The sequence below is a fragment of the Haematobia irritans genome, chromosome 5 (assembly GCF_050003625.1).
Source record: "Haematobia irritans isolate KBUSLIRL chromosome 5, ASM5000362v1, whole genome shotgun sequence".
In the NCBI taxonomy this organism is placed as follows: Eukaryota; Metazoa; Arthropoda; class Insecta; order Diptera; family Muscidae; genus Haematobia; species Haematobia irritans.
This window is the reverse complement of record NC_134401.1, coordinates 80,308,124-80,330,296: the sequence shown is the minus strand read 5'-3', so window position 1 is coordinate 80,330,296 and position 22,173 is coordinate 80,308,124. Positions and strand designations below refer to the sequence as shown.

Genomic DNA, 22,173 nt, shown 5'->3' with positions numbered 1-22,173 from the left:
ATAGGTTCACAAGAGACACAGATCCCCAGGTTTCAGACATCTTGAGTGACTGAAGATTTGTTTCATCCGATCCGCTTGAATTTGAATACATGAAGTTGGTATTCACCCACATTCAAACATTGGTCCATATCGGATTATAAATAGATATAGCACCTATACTCGTATGAACCTATCCCCAGATTGGATTTCCTTTTTTCACACGATCGCCTTGAAATTCGGAAACTGGCGTGAGTATCTGTCTGTGAACAACCACACAAAAATTGGTCGACATTGGTCTATCGGTCTCTAGGGAGGATATCCAATGCGTTCCAGAGACTCATTATGTGTCCGCAGTCAGAAAAACATTGACCTCGAACCCGAACTTGACCTTGACGTGGCGAATGGAGCTAGATTGTGCGTTGTTTGAATGAGGCCCTAGATTCATCAATTCAGCTTAACTTGAGATCGATAACTCAATTTAGTAACACACTGTTATCGTTCTGCACTTAATCGATGGGGATAACAACTTACACTGTTAGAAAAATATGTTTTTCATATGTTCCGATATAAACAAAATGTGTTTCGGGCACAATTTTTAAACACAATATATTTAAGTGCCAACATGTAATGTTCCTAAACTAACACTAAATGTTTGGGACACATATGTCAATATGTTAAAATATATTATGTTTGGGCTATGAATGTTTCATAAAAATAATATGTGTGAATGTAAACATATATAAATTTACAAATTTCGAGCAAACATATATATGTTTACAATTTCTGTGAAACGGTTGTATGTTGTTTCGGAAAACTGCTTTATGATAAGGCCAAATATTTTATATGCTTAAGTCTAAATATTATTTAATTTGAATATTAGAATGAGTATTCGGAGTAAAGAGAATAGACATTCGGAACCAAGAGCATAGAGATTTGAAAAAAAAAACAGCATGTGTTTTCGCCTTGAGAGGAGAATTTTATGTATGTGGGGACTGTAAATTTTTAATAACCCACATTTCGAAGTTTCATTATAAAAATTTAATATAGTATAAATGTCTAAATTGCAAAAAAAATTGGTTCGGTCGGAGCAGGAATTGAACCCACGACCCTTTGCATGCAAGGCAGACATGCTAACCACTGCTCCACGTGGCCAACAAATGTATGTTTCTTTTAAATAATGTTATGTTTGCATGGGCTCGTGGACGCTGCAAAGTATGCTATATAAATGTAACTTGTAACGATAATTGTCTACTGGTGACTATAACTACTACGTAGCCCAGTGGATAGTGTGTTGGCTTACAAACTGTATGGGCCTCGGTTCGATTCTCCGCCCAGGCGAAAGGTAAAATTAAAAAAAAAAAATTATAAAATTGAATAATTTCTTCAACATTATTTGTATTACAGAAAAAGGTGCCAAGAACTAAAAATTTCGTGGAAGTGAAAATTATGTGAGGGAATGATCACAATCTTCTTTGGGGAAAATTCTTCCAAGCATATAATATTTTTGGGCTCAAAATGCTTCCAAACATATAATATGTCCACAAAAAACAAACATATTAGTATTTCGGCAGTATCCAATAATATATGTGCTTCCTGCAAAATATGTTTGGAACATATGTTAAAGAAGCGATTTTTTTTGAGGGTGTATAAATCTATCAACCCTCCGCACGATTCCATTGTAAAGTAATGTAAAGTATGTTATAGTACACTCAACGATAAGTTTGAGGCCAAGCATCCGGAGTACCGGAATGTCATTTGGGTCTGATTCTTAAAAATTTATATGGCTATGCACTATATTCAGTATCTTCAAGAGGGCTACGAGTTAATTACGAGCCTTTGGGCCTATTATTTCTATATGCTTAATATTGATTTCTAACTAAGAATAAAATCTATCGACAAAAAAATAAACACATCCCAAACGGTTAGAGTATTGAATAGATGAGTTCATCATTTGGAGAGATGAATAGTAAAATTAAAATAGCAAAATTTCAAAAAGGGAATGTGCTTTGTATTATTAATGTGTTTTAAAATAAAAACAAACAATTAACCGAGTAATAACGTTTACGTTTTCCATTTGCATTTAATTTCAGAAACTCATCTTAGCTGGCATTTTTTGTGGATTATAATTATTTTAAGCGATGCTGTTTTGTTTCTGGAAAAAAGAAAGAAACTACTGTGTGAACACAAACAAATAACAAGGTAATTATTTATACATTTCTATTTTATACGAAATATTACTCACAAGAATGGGTTTGTGTGGAAAAAAAAAACAAACACAAAACTCTTTTTCTAGTGTGAATAATGTATAATTGAAATACCACTTTACAACCAGTTAGTTGGTCATAATCATCATCATCACCTGTAGTCACCTTAGGCTAAATGCACACATACAGACACATACACGCATACATATGTTCACAATAAATATTATAAATTCCATCAATTCAATAAATGCTGAAAGAGAAGAAAAAAATAATTTCATTTGAAAATAATTGCGCACAAATAAAACTAAAATAAAAATTCTGGTATTTGTCCACGCCAACACATTGCACAGAATGTGGCTATACTACAACGAGTTTTTTCCATTTTGTGCAAATATGCCTCTAGGAAATGTTGCATTTAATAAAGGGGGACATTGGTACAGAGAGGTTTTTGCACAATCTCTTACATTTGAAGTTGAAGACATATTTCGGTAGTGTACTAAATTGACTTGTCAATATTTGGGGTGAAATGCTACAAGTCCATACCTACTAAGCTAGAAATTTTCCAGCAAAAAAAGCATCGCCAAAAAGTATTGAAATTGTTCTTTTGTATCCGGAAGTGGTGCAAAATTAGCGCAGATGCGATGGATTTAACATGGGCTTGTCATAGGACGGATGTCCACCATTTCAACAACCGTTGCACTGTTGAAATGATCCGAATTCAGTCCTTTGAAAGTGAATTAAAAAACGTTGTGATGTTTTTCCAAACAAATTTTTTTTATAATTTTTAACGATTTTTAGCGCATTCTAACGCTTGTCTGAAAAGTTTGGCCTCAAATTTTCGCATTTTTTCAAGAATGGATGTTGAAAATTTTTCGGCAAAATTTAAATAATTTTTACCATTATATTAATTCTTGCTCTGTTTTTAATCTATTTGAATCAAAAAACGTTAAAATTACCCATTACAAATATGAACAGCGAGGTATAAAAAATTGAAATTAAAGTTGTGCCTTTGGAACAACTTCCATTTTTTTGCTGGGTTGTTTTAAAGAAACTCCTCGACAGGATGATGAATGTAATGCAAGTGTCATTCCATTTACAATCTAAAAATATCGGGTGTCTGTTCTGATTAGCAGTGTTGCGAGTATTTTCCCCAAATTGGGACACATTCGTCCCCAAAATTCCCAATTTAAATTTAAATTCTCCACAAAAATCTCCACGTTTTTATGAAAAAAAAATAAATAAATTAGCTCTTGGATTCCCCAAATACAATCCCGCGTCCATTTCTGTTCCAAATGCTCCGTTTCTACCGTATGTATGCCATGAAATAAAGAGGAGCACAGGTTTTTTAATATTTTAAAAATTCGCTTTAAAAAATTTAAATATAATGCATTTGGACGTTAATTACCTGTTTCGGTATCAGGCTAACATGAAATATAGATTCGCTTTAATTATTTAAGCCCAATTTTCAGAATGAAGAAAAAGGGAATTTCATGTAGGTCGTTTTTCTAAAAGAGGTATAAAGTTCCACAAATTACTGTCGTCTCCAGTCACGAAAACATATCCCCAATTTGGGGAAAATCCTCAAAACTGACAACACTGAAAAACAAAATAATTTTCGTGAGGCCAAAGTTTTTATGTCCTTAAAATATGGATGCTAATTTTGCTTAACATTGAAGACTCATTTCTCCGATATAAAGTTTTTTTCCTTGTCCGAAAGTCGATAAACTGTTCAATGAAGACGTTTCGTCCTTTTAGTTGGGCGATTCGACTTAAAAATGAAAGAAAATTTTGTTTGACTACGGTCAACTTTACTTTAATAATTCTGAAAAATTCTTCAAAATTAATTAAATCGTTTTTAAATTTGTTGACATTTTGTATCTTGACTACAAAGCAAACAAGTTTTTTAATACTTTATTTCAAAGAACATTTTTACTCGAAGTATAGCATAGTTTCTTATGGCTATTTCGATTGGTAAGAAAGGTGCAACATTCTCGAAATTGTTTGCAAAATATGAAGGGCACTGTTATAGCTTTGGGGTCCTGTATCCCTCACAATATTATGAATTAACAATAATTTTGGAATGACACTATCATTTGAGTGAAAACGCCCTTAGTTTAATTTTTCGCATCTTTGCATCGGAATCAATACCAAAATCATTAGTGTACAGACAAATTTTTTGTAATATCGGTATTCTTACCCGTCTCTCTATTTTAATCACTATTCAGAATTATTTATGTAGAAAGTTTGACGATGCCCACTGCCTTCCTACACGCAAAAAAAAATTCTTTCCTCCCAAACGAAATTTTAAACAAACAAAGTTCGTTTCTCATTTGCTTTTCGCTGTAAGGAAGTGTATTTGGAAGAAAAGTATATACTTTTTGTGATAAACGTTTATTCTTTTCCAGCATGTAAAAACAATTTTATAAAGACAAAAAAATAAAATATAGTTTTCTTGTTAATTGCATTTTCCCTCACATCTTTCTCACATCCACGAGGTTTTTTAGTTATTAACACCTTTTCCTGTAATACCAACAATGTAGAAGAACTTATACGATTTTATAAATTTTTAAAATTTTTTACCTTTCGCCTGGACGGAGAATCGAACCGCGGACCATGCACTTTGTAAGCCAACACACTAACCACTGAGCTAAGCCACCGTGGTGCAATGGTTAGCATGCCCGCCTTGCATACACAAGGTCGTGGGTTCGATTCCTACTACGACCGAACACCAAAAAGTTTTTCAGCGGTGGATTATCCCACCTCAGTAATGCTGGTGACATTTCTGAGGGTTTCAAAGCTTCTCTAAGTGGTTTCACTAGAATGTGGAACGCCGTTCGGACTCGGCTATAAAAAGGAGGTCCCTTGTCATTGAGCTTAACATGGAATCGGGCAGCACTCAGTGATAAGAGAGAAGTTCACCACTGTGGTATCACAATGGACTGAATAGTCTAAGTGAGCCTGATATATCGGGCTGCCACATAACCTAACCTAACCTAAGTACCTGTTATGGTCATCAATAGATAAATATCCATATAAGTTATATTTATATAGCATAGCTTGCGGCGCCCACGAACCGAATAAACAAAGTTTATTTAACAGAAACAAACATTTAGTATGGCACCGTGGATCAGAGGTTGCTACGTCCGACTTGCATGCCATGGGTCGTGGGTTCGATCCCTGCTTCGACCAAAGTTTTTTTTGTTTTTTTTTTTTACTTTTTTTATTCCAGATATGTTCGGAAGATTCCGAAAAAATGTTCAACATTACATTGTAACATAGTATATTAAATTTTGAACTGTAAAATGTGTCTTATTAAAGACTTAAAGTCAGAAAAGAACAGTGTTTGATATAAACGAAATGGACTGTGTTGTTGTTTCAAATATAACTTTTTTTATTATATTTTTTATGTTAGCCTGATACCGAAACAGGCAATTGACGTCCAAATGCATTATATCAAATTATACAATTATTTTTCGAGCTTTATGGACAGATATAGATTAAGGAACATTTTTTATTGAAAAAATAAAAATTTTGTAACAAACGAATTTTTTTGGTGATAAAAGTTTTAAATGTTCGAAGCAATTCAAAAAACTCTAACAAAAGAAAAACGTTTTCGGTACACGTTTTCCAAACGTTTTTTTTCTTTACGTGTATTTTGTGCCATAGCTACCTAGATATACACTGCAAAAAACTTATACAGTTCCATAGATTTTATTCTTACTTTAATTATTTTGTTTTTGATTTTTTTGTGGTCTTTTGTCATTGTGTAAAATCAAAGTCCTTCATAATACAATTCCAAATTCAAACTCCACTTCAAGTAGATATAATATCACGTTTCAAAAAAAAGCACCATTTAGATAAAATCTTCTTAGAAATCTCCTCATTTATATATGTTGATTAAAATTCCCTACGCAAAATTGGAGCAAATTGCCACTGACGGATCTATCACAGAACTGGTACCGGTACTCCAGTTAGTTTCAATTTTTAAATAGTCGTAATTTATTGATTTCCGTACTAGTTTGATATTAACCCTTTAATGCCCAAGTCCGCCTTTAGGTGGTCTTAATTTAATAAGAAAGCTTTTAGTAAAACACACCTTAAGACAACAAAAATGGGCAAAATAAAAAGAAAACTTATTTGTAATTATTCAAGAGGCTTTGCAGCATATGCTGAATTTTACCGTATAATTTTTTCTTGCTTAGTTCTCTTGCTTTTGTGTCGTTAACATTGAAAATTTTATCAGCTGGCAAAAAATTGGGAAATAAAATTATCAGAATAACCCATTGTTCGACATATTTCAAAAGTTCGAATGCAATTCGGATGCCCAAAATGAAACAGATTTCTAAGAGTGTGTCCGAGAGTGGTTCCTGAGTACCTGTCTATGAGGTACTCCTGCTAAATTGTCGCAGGACGTTTCCTTTGGAATGAGTCCAAGACGTGTCCTAAAGTGTAAATTTACCCCGTCAATGAAAAACCCATGTTAAAGTGACCTGTCCCTTCCATACATTTTGACCAGAACTGGGATTGGTCTTTACACATGTACCGGTTGTTCCATTTCCCGTAGGGTTAATTGAATGTATCTGTTTTCTCATATTTTTTTGTTTATACCACTGTGCATTTTGGATTATTATTATTATTTCAAACGAGAAGTAATAAATTTGAGATACAACAAGAAATAGACTTTTCAATAATAACTTCGACAAGATGCGCCTCAAGGTTTTCGGTCATTGGTTTTTGTTCGGTCGTCAGATAGTACGTTGAGGCCGTTTGTATTGGGTAAAAAAAAAAACAGAACAGCTCTTGGCTGCCCTCGCCAGTAAGAAAACATAATGTGTGGGATAAGAGTTTGTTTTGTGTTTGAAGTATATAACTGAATGGGATTTAAGAAAAAATTGACACTTATGACATATCGGTTGATGTTTCTATTGTTGCTGTTTATTTTACGTTCCAAATTAAGCTCAGATTTTGGTTCTTGTTTGGCATTCGGAGTTTATTAGCTACGAGATTTGTATGTAAGCAGGTGTCAATGACGGAATTTTTTGCACGTGCTAAAATAAGTAGTACTGCGGGAATAACACCCAATACAAATAACGACTTTTCATTTTTTGTCAACTTTAAAAATTTTGGCTTCAGACTTTTTCAAATGTGGAAGAGTCATTTTTGTGACACCTCGACTTTTGACGTTTTTATAAGATGTCAGCCATTTATGGTAGACCTTCCGTTTTTTTCTAACATTAGATTATTGTTTGAACCTCATCAAAAATCTTTTAGTCCTATAGAAATTTAAACAGCGGTGTGGCCAACTAATTGAAAGGCAATATATGCAATATGGCATTAAAGAAATTTGTAAATGTTTTCCTTTTTTGCTGCAATACACAGTGTTTTCTAGAACGTCCCAGAACATACTCTTTCGTCCAATTTTCGTTATTCCAAGGGCTCGCTACACTGCCATTGCATAACATTTGCGTATGCCACTACTTTTGTCCTTTCTTTGATTAGAATAAACTGCTTAGTTTATACAATGTAGTCTAAGGACACACAAAATTTTTTTTTTTATTTCAATCACGAAAATCGCGGATTCAATCATTTTTTTAATTGAAATGTCTTCAATCACGAAAATGATAGTATCAATCACCCATTTTGATTGAAAACCAACACGATTTTCAATTAAAAATTTAATTGAATTTTGTCACGGATTCAATTAATTGTGTGATTGAATCAATTAAAAAAGTGATTGGTTTTTTACATAAAATTCAATCCCAGTTTTAATTGAATCAATTAAAATCTTAATTAATTTCGGGACAAAAATCAATCAACTATTTAATTGATTCAATTTAATTAATAATTGATATTGCCAATAAATTTCAATCAAAAATGTATATATTGCGCCCCCAAAATCTTATTTAGTTTTATTTGAAATAAAAGAAAATATGGGTTTCTTATAAAACATCTTCAATATTTTATCTTTCTGAATTATGCTATAGACTAAAGATTTTGGTTTATGTTATTTGTGTGTTTTGTTCTAAAATAACTTAGACATACAATTATGATCAATAATAACTAAAGGGTTAAAAAAAAACTATATAAATCATTATCCCTTTCCCATTCCTTATCATAATAGGTTAGGTTAGGTTAAAGTGGCAGCCCGATTAAGATTCAGGCTCACTTAGACTATTCAGTCCATTGTGATACCACATTAACTAAAAGTACCTATTACATATGGGCCCTTCTAGTTATAACCGCTGAACCTTCTTGATTATTTTTCTTTGCTGAACCAACCAGATTGTTCCAAAAACATTAGCAGACTGCTTAAGTTAACGTTTTCCAAATCCGCCAGTAATCTGAAGCTATATGCTCCTAAAAGTTGCTTGCGCTTTACACAAAATGCAGGACACTCACACAAGAGGTGTTTAATTGATTCTTTTTCCTCCGCATCATGACAGCTCATACAATAGTCAATATACTTCGCGCCAATAGTTTTTGCAAAATCGCCTATCAGGCAGCGACCAGTTATAGCAGATATCAGGAGTGATATCTGACGTCTCGAGAACATTAGCATATCTAGTGTGCGGTTTAAGTTGAAATGGGGCCATATTTGCTTGGTGTCGTTACAACCCTTGCAATTCTCCCATCGAACATTTGCCATCATAACAGCCTTCTCACGCAGCATGAGCTTGCAGGTAGCTAAAGGGTGATACGGTCAAAATTTGGTCAAGGGAAAACGCGTGTAAATCGGTGAAATCGTTTATTTAAAAAATCAAATTAAATTTCTTTTTCAAGTTCAATTAGTGTAAAATTCAGGAAAAATATTCAGTTAGGCTTTCGCTTTTCCAAATCCGAATTGCCGAGCCTCACGCTTGACACCTGCCATCAGATTTTGTACAGCCTCCTTGTCCACCTTCTTCGCCGCAGAAAGCCAGTTTGCCTTGAACTGCTACTCGTCCTTAGCAGTTTTTTGGTCTTCTTTAGGTTCCGGTTGACAATAGCCCAGTATTTCTCAATTGGGCGGGGCTCTGGCGTGTTGGGAGGGTTCTTGTCCTTGGGAACCACCTGCACGTTGTTGGCGGCGTACCACTCCATGGCCTTTTTACCGTAATGGCAAGATGCCAAATCCGGCCAAAACAGTACGGAACAACCGTGTTTCTTCAGGAAAAGCAGCAGACGTTTATTCAAACACTCTTTCACGTAAATTTCTTGGTTGACAGTCCCGGAAGCTATGAAAATGCTGCTTTTCAAGCCACAGGTACAGATGGCTTGCCAAACCAGATATTTCTTTGCGAACTTTGACAGTTTTATGTGCTTGAAAATATCTGCTACCTTTCCCCTTCCTTTTGCCGTATAAAACTCCTGTCCCGGAAGCTGCTTGTAGTCGGCTTTGACGTAGGTTTCGTCGTCCATTACCACGCAGTCAAACTTCATCAGCATCGTCGTGTACAGGCTTCGGGATCGCGCTTTGGCCGTCGTATTTTGTTTATCATCGCGATTTGGAGTCACTACCTTCTTGTAAGTCGATAGTCCGGCTCGATGCACGGTTGTAGACGATACACTCAGCTTATTTGCGTCATCTCGGAGAGAGAGGTTAGGGTTTCGCTTGAAACTACCGGCAACTCTCTTTGTCGTCTCAGCGGCTTCCGGTTTTCGATTTCCCCCCGATCCAGACTTCCTGGCTGTCGACAAACGTTCCCCAAACACTTTAATTACATTTGTAATTAAAGTGTTTGGCAACTTTTAGCGATTTTGCCAGCTTTGCGTGCGAGTAGCTCGGATTTTCGCGATGCGCGAGCAAAATTTTGATACGCTGCTCTTCTTGCTTGGACGGCATTTTGACAACTGAAGAGTGAATTCCAAAATCAAAATAGGAGCAACATTCTACACACACACACCTTCAAAATGAGGGGTGTTTAGGTTTTTTAAATGCAAAATTGAAAGAAATACATCAAGTTTATATTGACCAAATTTTGACCGTATCACCCTTTAGGGGCATACCAACAAATTCTAGTTCCCCTGGAATATGTAAGGTAGTCCCTAGCCTTGCCAACTCATCCGCTTCGCAGTTCCCCGGTATGTTCCTATGGCCAGGCACCCATATTAGGTGAATATTGTACTGCTCAGCCATCTCATTGAGAGATTTGCGGCAGTCGATGGCCGTTTTCGAGTTGAGGAACACAGAGTCCAAGGATTTTATTGCAGGTTGACTGTCTGAGTATATATTAATGCCCACATTTTTTGGAACATTACTTCTCAGCCAATTCGCCACCTCTCTTATTGCTAATATTTCAGCCTGAAAAACACTACAGTGATTAGGTAATCTTTTCGCTATTCGAAGTTCCAGATCTTTAGAATAAACTCCGAACGCCACTTGTCCATCCAATTTGGAGCCATCAGTGTAGAAATCTATATATTCTTTATTCCCCGGGGTCTGTGTGCACCACGCCTCACTGTTGGGGTTAGAGTCTCAAACTTTTTGTCGAAAAGTGGACTCGCCAAAGTGTAATCCACTACGTTAGGCACATCTGGCATTATTTTGAGGACAGAACTGTGACCGTAACCTTTTTCCGACCACAGCGATAGTTCGCGCAACCGCACAGCCGTTGTTGCAGCTGACTGTTTGTCCAAATTGTCTAAAGGCAATAGATGCAGCATGACATTAAGGGAATTTGTTCCTGTCTTGCTGAATGCGCCTGAAATACACAAACATGCCATACGCTGAACTTTATCTAAACAAGTCGGTTTCATAAGTGCCGGCCACCAGACTACAACACCATATAGCATTATAGGTCTAACCACTGCCGTGTATAGCCAATGCACAATTTTTGGTTTTAGTCCCCACTTTTTTCCTATTGCCTTTTTGCACGAGTACAAAGCTACCGTTGCCTTTCTCGCCCTTTCTTCAATATTAAGCTTAAAGTTCAGCTTCCTGTCCAAAATAACGCCAAGGTATATTGCACAATCACCAAAGGGAATTTCAATACCCCCTAAGGAAATAGGCATAACCGTGGGAGTTTTGCGATCTTTGCAGTACATGACTAATTCTGTCTTTGCAGGATTTACCCCAAGACCATTGTCTTTCGCCCATTTCTCAGTCATCCGGAGGGCCCTCTGAATAATATCTCTGATTGTGGATGGGAATTTTCCCCTGACTGCCAGAGCCACATCATCTGCGTATGCCACCACTTTTATCCTTTCTTTTTCTAGAGTAACCAGAAGGCTATTTATAGCAACATTCCAAAGAAGAGGTGATAGAACTCCTCCTTGGGGAGTGCCTCTGTTCACATACCTTTGTATGTTTGCTTGTCCTTGTGTGGCTGAAATACGTCTCTTCATTAGCAGTTCGTCTAACAGCCTGAGTATACATGGATCAACATTCAGAGTTGTCAGTCCATTTAATATCGAGCTCGGATGGACATTATTGAACGCCCCTTCGATGTCTAGAAACGCCACGATTGTGTATTCTTTGATAGATAGTGAGCTTTTAATAAAGCTGACTAGTTCATGTAGTGCGGTCTCAGTAGACCTGCCCTTCGAGTATGCATGCTGTCGTTTCGAGAACAAACTTGAATCGATGCTAGTTCTAAGACAAATATCTATCATCCTCTCCAGAGTCTTAAGTAGGAATGAGGATAAGCTGATTGGTCGGAGATCCTTCGCCCTCGAGTGAGAGGCTTTTCCCGCTTTAGGTATGAAAACGACTTTTGTTTCCCTCCACTTTCCTGGGATATATGATAAGTTGATACATCCTTTATATATCACCGACAACCAGGGGATAATTTTGTCAGTTACAGCTTGTAACTCCGCCGGAGTAATTCCATCAGGTCCGAGGGATTTGAATGGTCCAAAGCTATTTAGCGCCCATCTTATTCTAGTTTCCGATACAATTTCCTCGACAGGAAACGACCGCTGAGCAACTGTGGCACCGCCAGTACATGGTTCAACCGTCTGATTTCCAGGAAAATGTTTGTCCAATAGTACCTCCAGCGTCTCCTCACTGGACGTTGTCCAATTGCCCTCCGATGTTTTAATGAAACCTGGAGCGGAGTTGGTGGATGCTAGAACCTTCCGTAGTCTGGAAGCCTCGGACGTATTCTCAATACTGCTGCAGTAATTATTCCAAGAGTTATGCTGAGCCTTACTTAGTTCTCGCTTGTATCCTCTCAGATTCTTCTTGTAAGCGTCCCAGTCCTCAGGGGCTCTGGTGGACTTTGCCTTGTTAAAGAGCTTCCTGCAGGATTTCCTCATATTACTTAATTCCGTAGACCACCATGGTGGTCGATGTTTCCCCCTTGGCTTTCCTCTAGGGCATGCAGCTTTCAGTGAGATGTTGAAGGCCTTAGTAATCCGCTCTACTGCGTGTTCGATATCTTGCACATTTCTCATATTTGTCTCTGTTATTTCCGGTATCATCATATTGAACGATTCCCTATACCTATTCCAGTCAGCTTTCCTAACATTTGGCGGAAATATGGTCTTGGTGATATGAACATCAAATTTGAAACTGATGTAGCGATGATCATAATAACCACACAGAAAAAAATTTCACGAAAATTTTTCCAATTAAAATCTTAATTGAGTTTTAAAAAATATTCAATTAAAAATTTAATTGAATCAACAAATTTTTAATTGAAATAAAAATCAATCACACAAATTAATAGTATCAATTAATTTTTTAATTGGATCAATTAATTTTTTAATTGATACTATCATTTCTGTGATTGAAGACATTTCAATTAAAAAATTAATTGGATCAATTAATTTCGTGATTGAATCCGAAAAATATTTTTTGTGTGCATGTCAGCATGGTTCTTCTAATATGTAGATGCGCCTAGATTTCCAATAAATCAGCAGCCTGTAAGCTAAATTAGTTTTTCTGAAAGTAAACAGTATACTTAGAACTTAGTTTTGTTCAATTAAAAGTTAATTTTGTTAAACATTACCTGCATAGAATATCAAGTTCAATTCTTAGTTCCAGGTTGCAGATTTATAATCTTCTTTTGCAGTTGTAGCCTTTTAGCAGAAAATAGTGTATTAAGGAGCTCGGTAATTTAATTTTGGTAACAATTCCTTTCCAAAATATCCACACAATGAAATCGTCTAATAAAATTTGAACCAATCAAAGACAAAATTATTGGGAAAGCAATGTAATATTTGGTATTATATTGATGATACTTTGCAAATTCTGGAAATAGAAAATACATATTTTTATTATTTTCGGATATTTTTCATATTTTAAAATCCAAAAGAAAGAATTTTTTTTACCATTACATAATTCAGCTCATTAGTTTATATATCAGATATACTGCTCTCTAGTTGGGTTCAAACTGAAAAAGGCAGGTAAAACAAAAATGCAATTTAATGCCAACGCTACTTCGAAACTTCAAGGTGAATCTTCCAACAAACCCATACCGCTCTTGGTTTTAAGAAAACTAGGAGAGAAACAATTTTACAATTTGAAAAGATCAATACGGTACCCACCTTTTGATTGCAAATATATTCTTATATTCCTATATATTTGATAAAATGATGGAGTTGATGGGATTGATTGGTCTATTTCACGAAATAAAATTGCTCACTAAAAGAAATGAATATAAAATATATTATTTTAGTCCGCTTCAATGGAAAACGGTATTCACATTTCATAATTGCTTACCTTCAATAAACGTAGATTGTTTTCCCTTTTTTACAATACCACAAAACACAAACACAGGAAACGTAACAAATATCAATCATTTTTTTAATTCGGATTTAATTAAATAATTAATTGAATCAATTAACATGTTAATTGAATCCGTTTCCAATTTCAATTAAGTGTTTAATTGAAAATAATTTTGTGATAATTTTTTGTGTGTAGGCACGCCCATCGCGTAAACATGTTGTCTTTTGGCTCTCATCCATAGTCTTTAGAAAATACGAATGAAAATAAGCTTACATTTTGGGCCACGAGCGAGAATGAAATGGAATGAAAACATCGTTTGTCTCCTCCGAAAACCATCATGAACTGTTTTTATTTCGACTGGATCTATCGGATTACTTAAAGTATTCAAAGCTAATTAAAGAAATTGTTTTAAAGTTTAACCCCCATATACAAAAAAGTCATAGAAAATTACCCACTTCTACCATGTGAATCAAGGCCGTAGCCAGGATTTTAATTTGGGGGGGTTCAACTTAAAAAAAAAATATTCATATAATCTCATGTGTAGAAAATTTTATTTATGCAAAGGTATGTATACAATATTTTTATAATATTAAATTGAGCCGACGGGCTTTTTGGGCAGCAAATAAATCAATGACTTCTTCAGTCGGCACATTTATTCGGCGATAAACCGACATTAATGCCAATCCATTGAGTCTACTCTCGCCAGTCGAATTTCTAAGATACGTCTTTAATCTCTTCATTTTTGAAAATGAACGTTCGGATGAGCACGTAGTAACTGCAGGGATGGAAAATGCAGTACTAAAGTACTTTTTCCAATACTTTTTCACCCCGGTCAGTACCGTAGTACCCCCGCGAATGATTTAGTACCTTTTGTGTAGACATTTTTGAGTCGATATCAGATTTATGGTACAATAGCTTTGACAAAATATTTTAATATTTTGAGAAAGTCTTTATCAACCTTATTTCCTAATAGTCTTTTACAAATATGGCAAAACAGACATGTTCATGTGGGAAGAAAATCTCGATTTTGTAAAAGATATAGTCAAAAACAGGATTTTATTGAACTTAAAGAATGTTTTAGTCGAAAAAAGAATGCGATTCTATATTATCAATTTTTTATTTCGGTAGAAAATGTTGTCTACATTTTATTTCTATATAGAATTTTTGCAAAATTTTATTTTTAAAAATAATTTTGTCAAAATTTTATTTCAATTGAAAATTTTGTAAAAATGTTATTTCTATAGGAAATTTTTGCAAAACTTTATTTCTATAGAAAAAATTTTGCAAAATTTTTTTTCTATAGAATTTTTTTGCAAAATTTTATTTCCCTTCGTTTTGTTTTGTTATTGTTGGTTTTGTTCTTTAAGCATTGTTGTTGTTTTTTTATTGCAGCTTACAACCATACATTGACTAAACTACAAGTGTAGCTTAATCAACAGAGGAAAATAATGTTTGTCAAATTTATTTGGGCAAAGCCCTATAGACTGCAAGATGGTTGGATGGACGCACGTTTCGGAATTACCACATTCCTCATCAGCATCCCCTACTTGCAGCAAAACTATCAACCAATTATAAGAATAAATTTAGGCAGTTCATTAAACCCAACAATAAACCACACTTGAACCTTCCGTTTGATCCCCCTCATCCCCCCCTGAATACGGCCTTGATGTGAATACCCTCGATAAACCATCAATAAATTGTTTTAAATATTGGCATAAGCTTAGAAAAATTCTTTCAATTAAATTATTCTTTATGAAATATAAAATCCATAGATCGATTTTCCTTAATAGATACAAAAACTTTGTTTAATCTGAAATATTTACGACAATGATTAGTTAGTCTGCAGGAAAATACATTTATATGTATGTATCCACTCTTTAGAAGAATTGAATTGTTTGATGTGACCTTTGATCTATCTCAACATACTACAATTTAGCATGTGGATCTGTAATGGGACTTCTATCCGACTGGAGGTGTGTTTTTCGTCAATTCCAAAATTGTGAACAACTGGAAACACATGTACACTCCGTTTATACAAACATACATTCAAGTTTTCATCGACAAGTCACGATGGCCAAAAGATTTCTGTTGATTGAAAATCAAATCAATGGAAAAGAGAAATAAAGAATAAGCAAATAAAAACAAACATGTAAACAATACACCAATATTTTCGATTCATAATTATCAAAATGGATACACATATACTTATACATGGACAACCATGTTATCATATCGATGTATTTGTTTCTATACTCGTTTTATTCTCATCGTATAATTATAGTCTTATTTTTGTTATGATAAAAAAAAATATATATTTACAGTCTTGGCAAGTGGCTGAAGAGCTTTGCAGAATGTTTAGAAATCGATTAAATTCAAACGACTGGTTTTATAGCAACCACAACGAAACAGCTGCATATTTCAAATATTTCCGACCGTATAAAAACAACGCAAACACACATACAAATCGACCAGGGTATATGTGTGTGATATTTATAGATATATATACAAATATGACTAATAAATATAAATGCTATCAAACAGTGCTAAGATCTCAATATGCTCAAGGTTATACGAACCAAAGACATTGGGCTAAAGAAAATATCAGTAATAACAAACGGAAACTTGGATGCCAGTCCAATACCTCCTTTGTAGACAAGTAACATGCCAGAGTTATTTGTAGTTTAATTGCTGACTGAAATTGACATGCATTACCCACCATCGCCATTGAATAAATTTTGCAATAAATTGTATACTTTCAATTTGGAAATAATTAAGAGTCTGTGGTGATGTTGGAATTTTCGCTTTAAGTCCGCCAATGTTTTTTTTATTTTGTATTGAGAAGAACAAAAAAAAAATAAAACAAAAGACTTAAGACACAAACGTCATTTAAAATAATTCTGTGCGATTTACTTGTGTTGAAATTTAGTCGAATATTCGTAAAGTTTCAGTTGAACATTGCAAACATATCGTTAGAACCATACGAAGTTCGAGATGGGTGCTTTTGTGGTAAATTTTTTAAAAATTTGGAACTAGTTTGTGGGAAATACGATCACTTAGATAATTCAGTTTATTGTGATACCATAGGTGGTGAACTTCTTTCTGCTCGATTCCATATTTAGATCAATAAGAAGGGACCTCTCTTTTAAAGCTAAGTCCGAATGGCGTTTCACGTTATTGCAAAAAATTACAATAAAATTTTGCAAAAAAAACCGTAGAAATAAGACTTTTTCTATAAAAATGAATATAAATAAAATTTTGCAAAAATTTTCTACAGAAATAAAATTTCACAAAAATTTTCTATACACCCTCAAAAAAAATCGCTTATTTAACATATGTTCCAAACATATTTTGCAGGAAGCACATATATTATTGCATACTGCCGAAACATTAATATGTTTGTTTTATGTGAACATATTATATGTTTGGAAGCATTTTGAGCCAAAAATATTATATGCTTGGAAGAATTTTTCCCAAACACGATTGTGCTCATTCCCTAACATACTCGTAATTTTCACTTCCACGAAATTTTTTAGTTATTGGCACCTTTCTCTGTAATACAAATAATGTTGAAGAAATTATTCACTTTTATAAATTTTTTAAATTTTACCTTTCGCCTGCACGGAGAATCGAACCGAGGACCATACAGTTTGTAACCCAACACACTATCCACTGGGCTACGTAGCTGTTATAGTCACCAGTAGATAATTATCGTTTTAAGTTACATTTATATAGCATAGTTTGCAGCGCCCACGAGCCCATGCAAACATAACATTATTTAACAGAAACATACATTTGTTTGCCACGTGGAGCAGTGGTTAGCATGTCTGCCTTGCATGCAAAGGGTCGTGGGTTCAATCCCTGCTCCGACCGAACATTTTTTTTTTTGTTTTTTTTTTTTTTAATTTACACATTTATATTTATACTATATTAATTTTTTTAAATGAAACATCGAAATGTGCGTCATTAAAGATTTATAGTCAGTAACAGTGCTTGATATAAACGAAATTGACTGATTTTTGGATAAAATATTATTTTTTTATTGCAAAAATAACAATTTTGTAACAAAAAACTGTTTTTGTACAAAACTTTAAAATTTGGAAGGAATTCAAAAACTAACAAAAGAAGAACGTGGAGTCGAGTATAAACATACATACATAATTTTATAATATAAACATAAATTTATTTAGGAGTGAACAGTTTTTTACTAGCATTTAACACCATCGCTCTAAAATTCCTTTTATTTTTCTTTAATAATTCATTTTAAAGAAAATAAACTTTTTAAATTGTTTTAGCTGTAAAAGTCGAACTTAATGCCCGCTTTTATATTTGATGGTGTCCGTCAACTCCTCGTGGACTACTTTTTAATAAAGAGAAACTAAACTTTGTTTTTTTACATTTTACTGTGTAATTTTTCACTATTTCCTCCTTATTTCATTTTACCGTCCCAACTCTAAAAAGAGTATAGTGCCCCCCGCCGGCATTCCCCAGTGATGACAAAGAAGGGTTTTTCTTAAACGATGTTTATTGTCCAAACGCCAAAAACAGAATGACAATATTTCTCAAATGTTTTATTATTTAAAAGAGTTTATGCTTAGCCTAACGGTAGTGATACAAATAAGAGTGATGTTGTTGTTGCAAAATAAATGTGATCTTCAAATTGAGTATTTCGAAAAATTGAGTTATAATTAAAAGAGAGCGAGAGAGACTGTTAGTGATGAACCTATAAGACGACACTAATGATCAATTATCTAGGTGCACATAAAAACTGAATGATTAATTCTAACAACTTAATAAATAGAAATTTAATAAGAGATATAAATGAAATAATGGATCTATTTCTAGAAAATAATTAGTTAGTAGGTGATCTTGTTACATCACCAAATATAACCTAGGACTTATTTGAAGATGTTGCATTTTTGGTTTAAAGTTTTTTGAAATCAAAAAAATATTTTCTACTTTAAAGTATGTATTATAATTTCCATTATCAAATTGGCATTTATTTTTACATAAAAAGATCTATATCCTAATTTTAACTTTTAGGGCCTAGATTTAAATTTACATAAAAAGGGTTCGGAATTAATACCAAATTATTACTTGGATCCAAAGATTTTGACCTTCCCTTAAGGATTTTGGTATTGATTCCGAGCCAATGATGCGGCTTCTTTAAAATAACGAATTTTTTTAGCGACCTATATGGCTTTAAATCTAGGATGAATAAGATTAAAATTAGGATACAGATCTCATTTATCGAATATTCATTATCTTTTCGCGGTGTATTAATAAAACTATTCATGTACAAAGGAATGCCAGTTTAAAAATCCAAATTATAATGGATACTTCAAAGTACAAAATGTTTTCTTAATTCTAAAAAAACTTTAAACCAACCTTTAATATCACGTAAATATTTTGTTCAGTGAAGATTGAATTTTCGTATATCCGTACATGTTATGGATAAATGTGTACTGTGTTTCGTTTAGTCCCTCATGGCTTGGTTGTCCAGCATTAAACGATTAAAGAGTAAAGTTACAATTCAACCAAGCGATATTGTAGTTATATTTTTTTTAAATTTTAATAGCGCCTTGGAAAAGGCCTTCAGGTCTAATAAATTGCCCACTCAATGATATTTTCGATATAGAAATGTGTGTGCAATGCACATGCATACATCCATATTTAAATTAATCTGTAAATATAAAATTTCAAAATACTTTGGCATCATTCATGCGTATGTCGATTTGTTCGCCTCTCTCCCCTACCGCAAGTATCTCTGTCTTATTTATTATCTTGGCTGTTTTACAACAAAGCTCTCAACTGAATATAGATGGTTACGGTTTGTGAATTTGATTTACTTGGTAGTCAGTCAAGTAATGATCTAAACCAAACTTTTGAATGACTTCGATCATAATATGAAAATATAACAACAAAAGAAAATACAAAAAATATATATATATATATCAAAAACTATATTCCCTCTAAGAATTGAAGATGTTGGTTGCCACAAGTAATTAGTTGAGGAGTCGACTTTTACTACCTCAATTATTATTAAGAACCATTCCAGAACTAAACTACAAAATATACTCGTAGTGCTAGATTTTAGTACACAATTTTTTTCTGCTTCAATCATGAAATTAATTGATCAGAAAATTAATAGAAATGTCTTCAATCACAAAAATGATAATATCAATCACCGTTTTAATTTGGCATAAGAAATACATAATTTCATTGGCAAATTTCAATTAGTTTTTTTTAATTGATTCAAATAAAAATGGGTTTTGAGTGCAAAACTCTATCAATTTTTATTTAAAATCGTAACTATTTTCCATTACTTTCTTAACTACACGCAAAGAAAAAAAAACGTTTGGAAAACGTGTACCGAAAACGTTTTTCTTTTGTTAGAGTTTTTTGAATTTCTTCGAAAATTTTAAACTTTTATCAACAAAAAAATTCGTTTGTTACAAAATTTTTATTTTTTCAATAAAAAAAAAATATTTTTGAACCAACAACACAGTCCATTTCGTTTATATCAAGCACTGTTCTTTTCTGACTTTAAGTCTTTAATAAGACACATTTTAGAGTTCACGACCCTTGGCATGCAAGGCATGAAATTGTTTTTACATCCTGGAAAAGAGTAAAAGTTTATCACAATCAGTATATACTTTTCTTCCAAATAAACTTCCTTACAGCGAAAAGCAAATTACAAACGAACTTTATTTGTCTAAAATTTCGTTTGGGAGGAAAGAATTATTTTTTTTTCTTCATTGTTTACAAGTTACCAAAAGCATTTGCGATTAAGTTTATTTAAAAGAAAAATATTCTTTATAGATTTCATGTATAGTTGAGTTGCATTATATTTGCCTGGAAATTAAATTTTACTTTTTGTCCGGACGAAGAATCGAACCTAGTATTATTCGTTTGTGACAATCATATAGCATTTGTACTTATCAACACACAAATTTCGCTATAGCTATCAACACATGAAAAGCGCGCGTATTTATAGAGCAGATTGTGGACTACACGGAAGCAGATTAAAAGAAAATTAATTTAAAGAAACCAAAACTATGTAAAATTTTTGGAAATGGATATATGCAATTTTACATTAATTCCAAAAAATTTCACATGATCTCGAATGGAAGTATGGTATTTCATGAAATGGTCACTCTCTGCACTCAAAAAAAGTTTACTTGAATCCAAAGATTGTGACCTTCTCAGAAGGATTTTGGTATTGATTCCGAGCCAAAGATGCGGCTTCTTTAATATAAAGACATTTTTTAGCGACCTATCTGGCCTTAAATCTAGGATCAAAAAAATTAAAATTATGATACAGATCTCACTTATCGAATTTTGTTGCTATTTTCGCGGTATATTAATAAAGCTATTCACGTACAAACAAATACCTGTTTAAAAATTCAAATTATAACGGATACCTCAAAGTAAAGAATGTTTTCTTGATTCAAAAAAAAAGAAACATTAAACCAAAGATGCTAAATCCTCAAAATAAGTCTTAGCGTATATTTGAAGAGGTTTTATATTAAATCCAAAGATTCAATATTTCAGCTAATTTAAGGATAATTGCTTTAAATCAAAAATGTGTTTCTTTACTTTAAGGAAAATTTCCCTTAGTTGAAAGACATGCGACCTTAGAGGAGGGACGCAAATTTACAAAAATTGTGTCCTAGATATAATGAAAAAAATTTGAAGTAAAGATTCTAAACTTTATTTTAATTAAAATTTCATTATTTTAAAGAAATTTGTGCTTAATATTTTGTAAATAGCGTATCCTAAAATTTAGGTTGCGAAAGCTTTAATATCACGTAAATTTTTTTTTCAGTGTGCCTATTCGTGAATACATTTATTAAATTTGTAAATAAGATTAATGGGCAGTTATTGGAAAATGTCTATTCAGAACAAATATATGGAAACTTAACAAGTTCTTTGGCAACAAGAAACAAGTTTGTTAAATCATAAATACGCCCGTCTTGGCCCAGATCGTAAAGTTCGTGTGAAGGTCAATTGAACGACATTGAATCATATGATAAAGTAATTGTCGAAGCTAATGGTATTTGGCAATCGAAGACTTATGATTGAGAAATAATGGAGATAATTAAAATGCTTTAATTGAATCCATATTTCAAAAAAAAATCAAAATAAATTAGTAGGTAATAAGGGAAAGGGAAATTTATTTTATCATAAACAATATTCACCGTGGTACTAGGTTAAAGTCTAAATTTTTTAATGGAAACTTACAAATCTCCTTAGTTAGGGACGTTTTACAGTAACACCCAAAAATGTAACTCCCTGTATGGATCCGGATTCAAGGGCTTTATTTGTAGCACTTAAAGAAGC

General features: G+C 33.4%; 1 protein-coding gene across 3 annotated transcripts in view; it reads left to right on the top strand.

Moving 5' to 3' along the window:
• nahoda (DOMON-like domain-containing protein nahoda) overlaps nucleotides 1-22,173 on the top strand; it is a 167,747-nt gene that overhangs the window by 25,682 nt on the left and 119,892 nt on the right. For all 3 annotated transcript variants that reach the window (XM_075309393.1, XM_075309392.1, XM_075309394.1), the window contains exon 2: nucleotides 2,070-2,178. The gene's annotated coding sequence lies outside the window, so the exon portion shown is untranslated. The remainder of the gene's footprint in view (nucleotides 1-2,069; nucleotides 2,179-22,173) is intronic.